The sequence below is a fragment of the Schistocerca americana genome, chromosome 3, assembly GCF_021461395.2.
Source record: "Schistocerca americana isolate TAMUIC-IGC-003095 chromosome 3, iqSchAmer2.1, whole genome shotgun sequence".
NCBI lineage: Eukaryota > Metazoa > Arthropoda > Insecta > Orthoptera > Acrididae > Schistocerca > Schistocerca americana.
Window position 1 is genome coordinate 328,613,182 of NC_060121.1, and position 13,948 is coordinate 328,627,129.

General features: G+C 42.1%; 1 protein-coding gene and 1 pseudogene across 1 annotated transcript in view; one reads left to right on the top strand and one right to left on the bottom strand.

The window, feature by feature from the left end:
* Positions 1-13,948, top strand: part of LOC124606888 (prohormone-1-like) — a 332,259-nt gene that overhangs the window by 203,249 nt on the left and 115,062 nt on the right. The window lies entirely within an intron of this gene.
* On the bottom strand, positions 6,391-6,508 carry LOC124607987 (annotated as a pseudogene).

The following is a 13,948-nucleotide window of genomic DNA, read 5'->3' on the forward strand; positions in this document are numbered from 1 at the left end:
TCGTACCCTCCTGCATCCAACGGTCACATATCCGCATTACAGTTGTTTTGTTTCGTCCAACACGACTAGCGATTTCTCTGCATGATAATCCACAATCTCGGTAAGCCACTATCCTTCCTCTGTCGAACTCGGATACTTGATCAAAAGATGTTCGCTGTTGTCTACGAGGCATAACTGATCGTCTTGTGAAACAACCACAAGGTAAACACACGTGCCGAACGTACACTCGTCGAAATCGCCAAGCCTTAAATGGCGCTATGAGGTGGCGCCACAGGCACGCGTGATGTGCGTCTGCGCTGAAATTCTAATCAGTTGCATATCTCATCGCTGCAAACCCATGGTGTAAATTTCACTTGATTCGGATGCTTCCTTCAGGGTGTTGCATTTACGGTGGCCAGCAGTGTAGGTGAGACTGCGAGCAAAGAGGGTAATGGTCAGGGGACGCTACGTGTGTAGTGTGCGACATACCGGAGTCCGGGTTCGTTGGGAAGCTTTCACGGATAGCCGAAGTGTTAAGGCGGCCGCTCGTGATAAGCTGGAAAACCGGGTTCGAGTCCTGGTCAGACACAAATTTTCATTTGTTGCCATTGGATTTATGCCAATGCACGACTGTAGATGATGTCGGAATTTGTCTTTCGTTATGTATATATACAGTTGCGGGATCATGAACCATGTCTGTTCTTTCGTACAGATATCACACACACAAATATATGTGCCCAGACGCCCAATAATGATACCGAGTGTGGATGCTGCTTACGTTCGACCTCTCGAGGGACTCAGATGAAGCTGCGAACAATGAGGATATTGGACAGGAGACACTACGTATGTAGCGCGCGACATATGGGAATTTAGGTTGGGTGGGAAGCTTCTTTGGAGAGCCAAAGTTGTTAAGGCAACGGCTCGCTATAAGAGGGATATAAGGGTTCGAATCCCTTTCACTTGCCTCCATTGGATTTGTTACAATGCCCCATTGCAGCTGATGTTGGAACTTCTCTTTCACCATTATTCACTACTTGTGCAGTGACTGACTAGCGCTGCTGAAATGCGGTAACAGAAAATGCGGACCAGGAGGCACGTGCGGGGCAACGAAGATGTGGTGAACATAGGTTTTAGAGTGCCTTCCAGTAAAACGGTTCAAATGGCTCTAAGCACTATTGGACTTATCATCTAAGGTCATCAGTCCCCTGGACTTAGAACTACTTAAACCTAACTAACCTAAGGACATCACACACAGCCTTGCCCGAGGCAGGATTCGAACCTGCGACCGTAGCAGCAGCGCGGTTCCGGACTGAAGCAGCTAGAATCGCTCGGTCACAGCGGCCGGCTGCCTTCCAGTACCTCTTAGTAAATATAACTTAATCCAATATTGTACAAGACCAATTTGGGATCGCGCTGTCGAATGAGCATGTAAGATTCCGCTATAAATATCATTTTGTTTGTAACTGGAAACAAACTGAGACTTTCCTTTGTCACTGAGCGTCGCCAGAAACCTGCGATGAGTAGAATTTATTTGGGCCGAATCCATCTGCTCATTGTAAAAACGAAAGACGACTCTTGGGAGAGACAGTCATAGTCACCTTTTTGGGTACTCAAATGAAAAAATATTATTTCGGTTCTCATATTACTTCTGAATGGTGTTAATTGATTGTTTCGTCTGAAGCCAATTTCCACGAGGCTGCACAATTCCACAGTTAACAATGACCTTGTGTGATCTTTAAATTATCGTTTTTTCCTATCGCAAAAATTTCTCCATCTGCGGAAACGTTCATTTTTCAGCAGGAATGGGTTCTACAACTCCTATTTGTTTCACCAGTTGTTGAGACAACACAAATGCCATTTGACTTCACGACCTTCCACATCAATAGGAAAAAACCTCACGGAATAACAGCGGAGACCGATAACTGTGGTTTGTGAACAACTGTGCCCTTAGTTATTCCGGGGAAACGGAATTCGGCCCCGCGTTCCAAACGCAAAAATTTAGGTATAACATGATTTTCTTAAATCACTTAACTCCAGTGGCGGAATAATTTCTTTTAGGAAGTCGCCGTCGATTACGTTCTTTTATCATAATGATTTCTCTGTAAACTAGACAATTAAATCCCATCTGTTCTTTATCTTGGAGTTCAGATTAGGGCAGAGCAACAACTTAACGAGAATCAGAGATTACATGTGTGGAACGACGTAGTCAGCTTTTAAATGTTTAGCCCTTATGGGATTTTTACTGTCTGAGGCAGTGGATTATAATAAAGGAAAAATCTGAAACAGTTAATTCTAAATCGTAAAGAACGACCACAGTTACCTCAGTTCTGTCGTGCAACTATGATATGTAAATTGAAAAAGAGGCGCAGAAGAATATGAAGCCCACATTGGTCTTAATAAATAACTTTGTTCAAACTCTAAATGAACTACTAGTGTGCTTTATAGTACTAAATTACGGAGACAAAAATGTATCCTGGCAGACGAGAAGCCGTTGTGATTGTAACAGCACACATTTTTTTGTAATGGAAAGCTAATGAGAATCCATTACGCAGGGTGATTTACGTGCCCATATCTAGGGGTTTTATGCATCCCACAATGCCTTAAAAAACCACACGTGAGATTTTCATTTCCTCTCGCTCGCTACGTGCAATCTGTTAGTCGTACAGAGAAAATGAACCGGACCTTTTTTGGTGTAAATTTAATGTAGCTAACTTTTATACCGTGATATGTTTTCGCTGGAGGCCAAAGTTTTCATGTTATTCAAGAAAATGCTTTTTAAGGTCACTTTTGCACGTTTTTCTTGAGTAGTTCGTAAACTGCTGCCTCTAGTGAAAAGGTGTCTCAGAACAAAGTTTAACTACAGTAAATTTGCTACAAAAATATCCTGTTCATTTTTTTGTACGACTAATATTTTGGGCTAGAGTGTAAGAGAATATGAAAATCGTGCGTGTGGTATTTGAAGACACTGCAGGTTCCATAAAACCCATATGTAGAAGCAGCTGAATAACCCCGTATATCATAAATCAAGGTGGCAATATTATGAAAAGAATAAATAGCTACTCACCGTATAGAGGAGACGTAGAGTCACAAAAAGGCACAACAAAATCACTGCTACACATCAGCTTTCGGTGGAAAGCCTTCTCCTAACGTATCAAACACACACACACATTCCGGCAAGCACATCTCACACATGCATAACGAATACAGTGGTTATGTGTGTGTGTGAGTTGTGCTTGTGTGTGTGTTTCCTAGGTTAGAAGTAGGCCTTTTGGACGAAAGCTCATGTATAGCAGCCTTCTTGTTGTGCTTGTCTGCGACTCAGTATCTTCCCCTATAAGGTAAGCAGCAATCTAGCCTTTTCATAATATTGTCGTTTTTCCATGATGGATTTTTCCGTTGCTTGATAAATCAAGGTGGTGGAAATTAAATTTTGCATCTTTCCCAATTCTACACATTTTCTGGGATTTGACGATTCTTCAAGAGATTAGGTACCATACATTCAGTGCTCATGTTGCTGTTTGCATACACAGCCGTGTTTCGAGGCGGACGAGATGGTAGGCAGTGGGGTAGGGGTGGGGTGGGGGGGGCTCCAAATAGTGACTTCAAGCTACATGATTAAGAGCAGTATCGATCAAGACATACTGGTTTATTTAGGAAAAGGGGTCACATCGAGAGTCTTGATCAAGAATGAAGATGCTGAGCCCAGTAACAACTACATCTACATGGATACTCTGCAAATCACATTTAGGTGCCTGGTAGAGGGTTCACCGAATCACCTTCACAATTCTCTATTATTTCAGTCTCGTATAGAGCGCGGAAAGAATGAAAACCTGTATATTTCCGTACGAGCTCTGGTTTCCCATATTTTATCTTGGTGTTCTTTCCTCCCTATGTAGGCCGGTGTCAATAAAATATTTTAGCATTTTTGAGGAGAAATTGGTGATTGGAATTTCGTGAGAAGATTCCATCGCAACGAAAAATTATGTCCAGCCCAAATCCTGTATCATTTTTGTGACACTATCTCCCATATTTCGCGATAATACAAAACGTGCTGCCTTTCTTTGAACTTTTTCGATGTACTCCGTCAGTCCTATCTGGTAAGGAACCCACACTGCGCAGCAGTATTCTAAAAGAGGACAGACAATCGTACTGTAGGCAGTCTCCTTAGTAGGTCTGTTACATTTTCTAATTGTCCTGCCAATAAAACGCAGTCTTTGGTTAGCCTTCCCCGCAACATTAAATTGTTCGTTATTGTAATACCTAGGTAACCACTCGCCATGAGGAAGAGAAGAGCTGACATAAATTAAGAGATATTTGAGAGGCTTCAGGCGCAATGTTTGAAGTTAATTAAGTTTGGTGTTGCGCTATTGTGTATGAGAAATTAACTCCACAGCTAGAAGAAGGGGATGGAACAACGCTCGCAGCCGGTGTCCATACAGATCGAGATCAGGGAAACAATATCGAGCTCTTGGCTCGATTTGCTTCGCAGGTGAGCCCGGAGCCCTATCACACAGCATGGATTTTATGCCCGCAGACTAATTGTTCGGAAAAACTACTGGCTTTGACCAAAGTGTTCTTGGCCGCTAGTCACAAGTGCTGTGTTGAGCCTGCGCCATGACACTTTGCGATCGAAGCAGGACGAGTTCCACCTCTTCTAAAACGCAGGAAATGAACATACCGAACGAAAGACCAAACAAAAAATATTTTTTTCTGGGGAGACTGTTACCGGATTCGTACATTACTACCGTAAACTGGTGTTACTCCGGCCCAATTTTTTTGTCTTTTTTATGTGATGCAAGAAAACAAAGGATAGTGGAAGGTAGAAAATTCCAAATATCTTTTTTTAGTATCCTCAGTTACTTGTACCATCAGTTAAGTAGCTTATTCAACAATAATCAACACATCTATTGTTTTGGTATCATAAAAATGTGGGCCACTGTTACACGCACTCGTGGCTACTTTCAAAATGGTTCAAATGGCTCTGAGGACAGCACACAGATCCATGCCCGAGGCAGGATTCGAACCTGCAACCGTAGCAGCAGCGCGGTTCCGGACTGAAGCGCCTAGAACCGCTCTGTCACAGCGGCCGGCTGGGGCTATTTTGACCCACCTCGTTATTTCTTCATGAAAAGTGGTAATATGAATATCTCCAGAGTAGACATTCAGAAACGTAGGAAACAAATAAAACATTAAATTTTGAGGGTAAGGACAGGGGATATTGAACTTTATTTAGAAAGTTATACAGTTAATATGCAGATGTAGTATATTGCATCGTATGTTATGGATATTGTACAGCATGGGTGTGAGCCTTGTTACACAAACTGCTGAAGTTATGGTACTGAAAAGTGGCCACAATTTGTTGGTCATGTGTGACTGAAAATTCTTATCAAATCCTCCCAAGGATAAAATTGTTTATCTTTTTGCTCTGGCCATTTGTCTTCCCATACAGTTCACTTTAGTACTCTCATCACTCACGTCAGTCCCAATTCTGGAATATTTGTGATACAAAACTGTAGTATATTGTCAAACTGCTAATCTACATTTCAACATTTTTGGTGCTGAACATCTTGCACAACAAAAAACTTTCAGAATTACCATTAGATTCCAGGTCTTCTTACGGAGTTTGTTTAGCCTGGGTTAAAGTAACACCATATTTTGTAAAAATTTGTACCATTTTGCAGCAGTATTAAATATGTTACTGGTCACCGTCCGGGTCAGCTGAGTACTATTGGCAAGTGGAGTGTACTCAGTCCTTGTGAGTCCAATTGAGGAGTACTTGAGAACTAGCGGCAACTGTCACGAAAACTGACAAAGGCCGGGAGAGCACTGTGCTGACCGCATGCTCCTCCGTATCCACATCCGCTGACGTCCATGGTCTGAGGATGACACGGCAGCCGGTCGGTACCGTTTGGCCTTCAAGACCTGCTCGGAAGGTGTTTGTTTCTTGTTTTTATTAAATATATTATCTAAATTGTATTTCACACAAATGACAGCTTCTCACCTAATTACTTAATAATGGCAAAGTGCAAAATTTCGCTCACCTTATTTTTAGTTTAACAGGCAGTAGTTAGTGGGGTGCGTTAGCTGTTAAAATATTTATGATCAACAGTGAACCCAGTGCTGCCAAAACACTATCACCTCTTAGATCATTCTTCACACACGGTAAATGCATTCTGCCTTGGTTACTCCGTGCTAATGATGTAATTTTAAGCACTCCGTCTTCAGGCCGCGAGTGGCCTACCGGGACCATCCGACCGCCGTCTCACCCTCAGAGGAGGATGCGGATAGGAGTGGCGTGGGGTCAGTACACTGCTCTCTCGATCGTTATGATGGCATTCTTGACCGAAGCCGCTACTATTCGGTCGAGTAGCTCCTCAGTTGGCATCACGAGGCTGAGTGCACCCCGAAAAATAGCAACAGCGCGTGGCAGCCCGGATAGTCACCCATCCAAGTGCCGGCCACGCCCGACAGCGCTTAACTTCGGTGGTCGCACGGGAACCGGTGTATCCACTGCGGCAAGGCCGTTGCCGACGATGTAATTTTAGCAGGAAGAAATTTTAAAAAAATTTCCGATGAGTAGGCCAAAGTTGTCAGCAAAGGACCAAAGCAATCCCACATTAAGGTGTTATAAAAATTCAGTGATGCGAACAGGAATGTGTTTGTCAAATTACAGAGACGTGTTTGCCATTTTAATACCTACAAGCGGAACGGCTCTTTGCAACGAGAAAAGCTGCTACTTGTTTACCGGTGTGGTAGCCGCCAGCTGTTAGCGACAGCTGAAGCGTGAGCCCTGCGCCGCGGTTCGCGGGCGCGAGACTTGTTGCCGCACCCGAATTAATTAGAAGTGGCCGGTGTTTTTCTTCTGTTCTCGTAGTGGTACAGTTATTAAAGCACTTCTGCGAACTAGTCTCAGCTGCTCCGAAAAATACAGGCAGTTCGTTGTAATCAGAAAGAGCGCGGATGGGGTTACGAGCTACGAGGATGACCGAAACATTGTTTCAACTGACAGTGTGGTAGGGTCGCGCAACGAATGAACACCATGAGTGCTTTTGGGAAAGAGACATCCTAACGAACGGGATGACTGGTCTGTCGGTTTAGCGTTCATGCGTGAAGAAATCCCTTGAGGTCATGAGACTCTTTGTGACGTGTGTGCAGTTTTCTGACATAATGTCAAAGGAAATTTTGTTTAAGTTGTTTCCTACACCACATCTGCATATGCCAAAAGAAATTGTTAAAGTTGTATACTAAACCACATTTCCACTATAAGTTGACGTCCTTACCGATCAAAGTGTTTATACGCGATACGCCAAAAGTGACTGCTACAACAGGAGGAAATTTCTTTTAATTCCAATCCCAAAGAAAGTAGGTGTTGACAGATGTGAAAATTACCGAACTATCAGTTTAATAAGTCACAGTGAAAATTACCGAACTATCAGTTTAGTAAGTCACAGCTGCAAAATACTAACGCGAATTCTTTACAGACGAATGGAAAAACTGGTAGAAGCCGACCTCGGGGAAGACAGTTTGGATTCCGTAGAAATGTTGGAACACGTGAGGCAATACTGACCCTACGACTTATCTTGGAAGAAACATTAAGGAAAGGCAAACCTACGTTTCTAGCATTTGTAGACTTAGAGAAAGCTTTTGACAATGTTATCTGGAATACTCTGTTTCAAATTCTGAAGGTGGCAGGGGTAAAACACAGGGAGCAAAAGGCTATTTACAATTTGCACAGAAACCAGATGGCAGTTATAAGAGTCGAGGGGCATGAAAGGGAAGCAGTGGTTGGGAAGGGAGTGAGACAGGGTTGTAGCCTCTCTCCGATGTTATTCAATCTGTATATTGAGCAAGCAGTAAAGGAAACAAAAGAAAAATTCGGAGTAGGTATTAAAATCTACGGAGAAGAAATAAAAGCGTTGAGGTTCGCCGATGACATTGTAATTACGTCAGAGACAGCAAAGGACTAGGAAGAGCCGTTGAACGGAATGGACAATGTCTTGAAATGAGGATATAAGATGAACATCAACAAAAGCAAAACGAGGATAATGCAATGTAGTTTAATTAAATCGGGTGATGCTGAGGGTATTAGATTAGGAAATGAGACACTTAAAGTAGTAAAGGAGTTTTGCTATTTGGCAAGCAAAATAACTGATGACGGTCGAAGTAGATGATATAAAATGTAGACTGGCAATGGCAAGGAAAGCGTTTCTCAAGAAGAGAAATTTGTTAACATCGAGTATAGATTTAAGTGTCAGGAAGTCGTTTCTGAAAGTATTTGTATGGAGTGTAGCCATGTATGAAAGTGAAACATGGAAGATAAATAGTTTGGACAAGAAGAGAATAGAAGCTTTCGAAATGTGGTACTACAGAAGAATGCTGAAGATAAGATGGGTAGATCACATAACTAACGAGGAGGTATTGATTAGAATTGGGGAGAAGAGGTGTATGTGGCACAACTTGACTAGAAGAAGGGATAGGTTGGTAGGACATGTTCTGAGGCACCAAGGGATCACCAATTTAGTATTGGAGGGCAGCGTGGAGGGTAAAAATCGTAGAGGGAGACCAAGAGATGAATACACTAAGCAGATTCAGAAGGATGTAGGTTGCAGTAGGTCCTTGGAGATGAAGAAGCTTGCACAGGATAGAGTAGCATGGAGACCTGCATCAAACCAGTCTCAGGACTGAAGACCACAACAACAACAATGAAGGTGAAATAATTAGCGAGTTGCAAATGCACATTTTATGTATACAAACATATCCACTGTTGGGATAATATTGATCTGCGGCAACCTATGTTGATGACAATACGCTGCACCAGTTGTGCTGAATACCAACGAAGCGAATTTTCATTTGTCTGGCCCTGTGACCAAACTGTACTGTTACTGTAAACAGCTTCGGAAATGCAGCTGCGTAAAGCGCTCGACAACCGCCGATATTTCGACAGGTGAACACAGTCATTTACGAAGCACAATCCTGCGGCCTTGTCAGATGCCTACAAAGCTAGGAAAACTCTCTGGCAAAAATGTAATGACGCATTATGGTAGTATTTTGAAAAATTTTCAATCATACCGTTCTCATCAATAAACTAGTTTTCATAGACTTAGTGACACTACTCCCGGACGAACCTTCCAAACTTCATCGTTACCAAATTGTGACTGTGGTCTACATCTGCTCCTTATTTGATATGACATACAACCCAGTACCTGAGTCCGCAATTATACTGCTTCCTTCTGTGATTCTTGAACAGTGTATTCCTTATTACTAGCTGAAATTTATTGCAGAACTCAATTATTTTTTCTCCTATCTCATGACTACTGCCAAATACATATCTCCCGTATGTGTCTTCCATGCCTTGCCTTTTATACACTGAATTATCTGTTCATCTTCCTCATATACTTTCCCTGTCTCTACATCTTCTGCTTGTGACGTCGATATGTCTACCTGAACTACTGTTGTCTGTATCTCGTTAACAGACGTCAACTGCCTATTTTGCCAATCCACAGAATTTAGCTCACAAAACAGAACAGTACGTAAGTGCACATTGTAGTGTACAAATGACGGCAGCTAACACTGTGCATATTTGTTCTGTAGAACTATTTCGTTTATATGTAAGAAAACTATCTGTTCCATTATCTCATTGGGGATTGTTTCGTACCTTCAGACACAACTCAGACTTTCACATCCAGCCAATCTTGTAATACAAGTTTGATATATTTTATTATTCCAGTTTTGAATGAAAGCATTTATTTTTTGTGTGCTCAGTTTTCTTTCTCAAATCACAAAAATCACTCTGAAAAAGTAAGGTTTACCCAAATCAAATATGAAAAACTGTTTGAAGGTGGAACACAGTCATGTCCCTAGAAAAATGTATTCTTTACCAATTTAAGTGTTGCGGTTGAGAACATCTTGTCAATAATGTATTTAACTTCTATGTGTTACATTATTATGCATTTACACACCGATAACCAGTAAGTGAAATCGAATGAGAATAGAAGTATTATCAAAAACCAGCTACAAGTTAAATACATTTTAAAATAGAAGCTATTGGAACCTAACAGAAATTTCCTTTTCAGGACAGATAAAACTGATAACACATTAAAGAAATATCAGATGTTGTATGCCAGAAGAGCTTCTTCCTTTTCAAGGTACATAATGGTGCCGCACAACCGAAGAATAATGCTTTACTGTCTACACCTTACATAACTGGTTTTAAAGATAGAATTCAGCTCACAATAAAATGCTAAAATTAAAAGAGTCTAGGGTTCTATTCCAGTTGATAACATTAATAAAACAACAAGTTCGTCCAGAGTGGTCTCTCAGCGCAAACTGAGGTAAAATTCATTAATCTCTTCGCATCCACTTTTTATTTCCACGTCTTCCGATTCAGCAGACATACCACAACCGATGTGCACAACAAATTAAAGTCACAATGTACATAACCACTCGTCGTGCGTGGCAGCTCGAAGCCTTTGGCGCCAGAATTACAGATTGTATCCGTGACATATCGCTTTGAAGCATCCTGAGCATCAGATGATTCAATTTAACACTGTTCACATTTCCGTTTTTAAAATTTAAGACAAATTAAAGTTAGTTGATGTGTTTCACACATGAAAATACTTTAAAAATATTATGTAAATAAAAGATATTTACGAAAGCGACTAAATTAATTGTTTTTAGAGTATGGATGTTGAGCCACGTCATAAAGCAGCATAATATAAGTTGGTTAATAATTGACATCTCTAACAAGAGACGCCTTTTATAAAATAAAATTGAGAACAAAGCTGCATTTTATATTTTGTTGCGGCATTTACAGGAACATTATTTTTCGTAGCATAAGACAATGACGTGTAAAAATAGCGGCATATACGCGACAACGTTACAGCATGCACCAGATATCTCCGTCAGACTGCTACAACATTCTGTAAATATTCAAAAACATGAATCAGACACTATATATTCGACAACAGCTACAACCACGGCTGGAAATGAGATGGTATCGTAAGTTTCCGTAATTTGAAAAAAATACGTAAGACCTTTGTTTATTATACTAGGTACACTATCCTGAAGATACACCACTCTCCTCTACTATGTATTTTATTTTCAGTGACACATAATGGTTTCTTATAGTTTTACCATGGACACCAAAGTAATTAAGATATCAGGTGGGCAGTAATAACAGTTCTTATGTGAGCATATCGTATTTTTTTGCCACTTTTAATAATTTTACCATCCATTTCCTTTCTATAGAGGTTGCCCAGTGAGGATCAGATAGTTTGAAACTTTGTTAGTTAGCAGCTCGTAGTGCTAAGCAGAAACTACTTTCTTTAAAACCTTACGATCTGTGGGGCAAACAAAATAGTATGGGCGTTCAATAAATAATGCAACACTCCTTTTTTTCTGAGAGCAGGTTGGTTTTATTCAAGATTCCAATACTCAATAGTATTCTCCACGCTTTCGGTTACGTAACTCTATTTTTCAACACAATCTCTGTTCAGTGCGACAGCCTTACGCCACTCTAACGAGAGGGCCTGTATGCTCGCGTGGTACCACTCTTCTAGTCGATTTCGGAAGCAACATCTTATTGCTTCAATAATCTCGCCATCACCCACGTAATGTTCCTCGTAGAGTGCATCCTTCATTCTGCCGAACAGATGGAAGTCGGAAGGTGAAGATATGGGCTGTAGAACTGACGAAGAAGACGAGTCCAATGAAGTTTTGTGAGCCGCTCTTCGCAGACTTTTCTGAGGCTTTGCGTTGTCATGGAGAAGGAGAATATTGTTGGCTTGAATTTTGAGGCGACGAATATGCTGACGTCGTTTCTTCGGTTTCACAGTTGTGTGTGGCCGGCTAGGCGCGGGAGATCCGATAAGTTTTTGTGGAACTTTACTGTGATGGTGAAGACGCCACGCCCAACGACTCACCGTGCTTTTGTTTACTGCCAGGTCCCTGTAGGTATTCAACAGGCACCTACCAAATCTTGCGATATTCTGATTTTCTGCCCAAAAAAACCCAATGACAGCTCTCTGCTTGGAACGCACCTACGTCACAGACGCCATTTTGAAATCGACGTATAGCGCCGTCACCTATCGGAAATTGTCCCACAACAAATTATGCTATGTTTCAACCGAAACTGGCAGAGAAAAAAAGTGTTGCATTATTTATTGAACGCTCCTCATGAAATATGAGGAGAGAAAAGTAGAAATGAAAGTCGCAAATACAGAAGTCTGAAGAAGGAGCAATGGATCGCTACAAATAGGGTAAAGAGATCCTGCGCGCAGCACAGAAAAATAGGAACTATTCCTCCAGCCTAACACGTGAGAAGACCGAGCTCGCTTAATTGCGTGCTGTCATCTCGGTACGGTGCGGTGCTGCCGAAGCGGCGAGAGACAATGCGCTGCTAAGATGGCGGGGCGCCTTCCTCGGCCTCGACGTAATGTCCCGGGGGCATTGTGGACCGCAATATCGGTACCGCGACCACAATAAGGCGCCGCCGGGGTGTGCGCCACGCCAAATGCGATTAGGCCCTCTCGCAGCAGGGCGGCCGGCGAAGCCCCGCAAGGAGTTGGCGACCCTGAGGGCAGAAGGCCGCTGCATCGCGGCCGCAGGCTGCCGACCCCGGGGAGCAACAAGCAGCTCACCTCCACCCACGCATAGGCACTGAAGGCTGCGGCCCATCTGTGCTGGTTCTTCAGCTGCCATGCGTTTAAAATCGCTTTACTTCTTTTGCTTTCATAGCCAAGGCAGACAAAGGAGAGTCATTAGCACGATATGTCGATAAATTTTACTTTGGGGCCATCTAATTATGAGGAGCGTTCAGTAAGGAATACATCACACTTTTTCTTCGGCCAATTTGGGTTAAAAAATGTGAAATTTGTGGTGGGACATCGTGGAAAATTCCCGCTTAAGTCCATATAGCTTTATGAAGTTCATCTACATCTACATCTACATTCATACTCCGCAAGCCACCTGACGGTGTGTGGCGGAATGTACCTTGAGTACCTCTATCGGTTCTCCCTTCTATTCCAGTCTCGTATTGTTCGTGGATAGACAGATTGTCCGTACGGCTCTGTGTGGGCTCTAATCTCTTTGATTTTATCCTCATGGTCTCTTCACGAGATATACTTAGGTGGGAGCAATATACTGTTTGACTCCTCGGTGAAGGTATGTTCTCGAAACTTCAACAAAACCCCGTACTGAGCTACTGAGCGTCGCTCTTGCAGAATCTTCCACTGGAGTTTATCATCTCTGTAACGCTTTCGCGATTACTAAATGATCCTGTAACGAAGCGCGCTACTCTCCGTTGGATCTTCTCTATCTCTTCTATCAACCCTATCTGGTACGGATCCCACACCGGTGAGCAGTATTCAAGCAGTGGTTGAACAAGTGTACTGTAACCTACTTCCTTTGTTTTCGGACAGCATTTCTTTAGGATTCTTCCAATGAATCTCAGACTGGTATGTGCTTTACCGACGATTAATTTTATATGGTAATTCCATTTTAGATCACTCGTAATGCCTACTCCCAGATAATTTATGGAATTAATTGCTTCCAGTTGCTGACCTGCTATATTGTAACTAAATGATAAAAAATCTTTCTTTCTATGTATTCGCAGCACATTACACTTGTCTACATTGAGATTCAATTCGTTAAGGATCCTCCTGCATTTCAGTATAACCTCTCTATATACTATAGCATCATCCGCAAAAAGCCTCAGTGAACTTCCGATGTTATCCACAAGGTCATTTATATATATTGTGAATGGCAACGATCCAACGACACTCCCCTGCGGCACACCTGAAATCACTCTTACTTCGGAAGACTTCTCTCCATTGAGAATGACATGCTGCGTTCTGTTATCTAGAAACTCTTCAACCCAATCACACAATTGGTCTGACAGTCCATATGCTCTTACTTCGTTCATAGGTTGCGGTGCTATACGTAGCTGAAACCTAGGACGAGGTTCGGGATC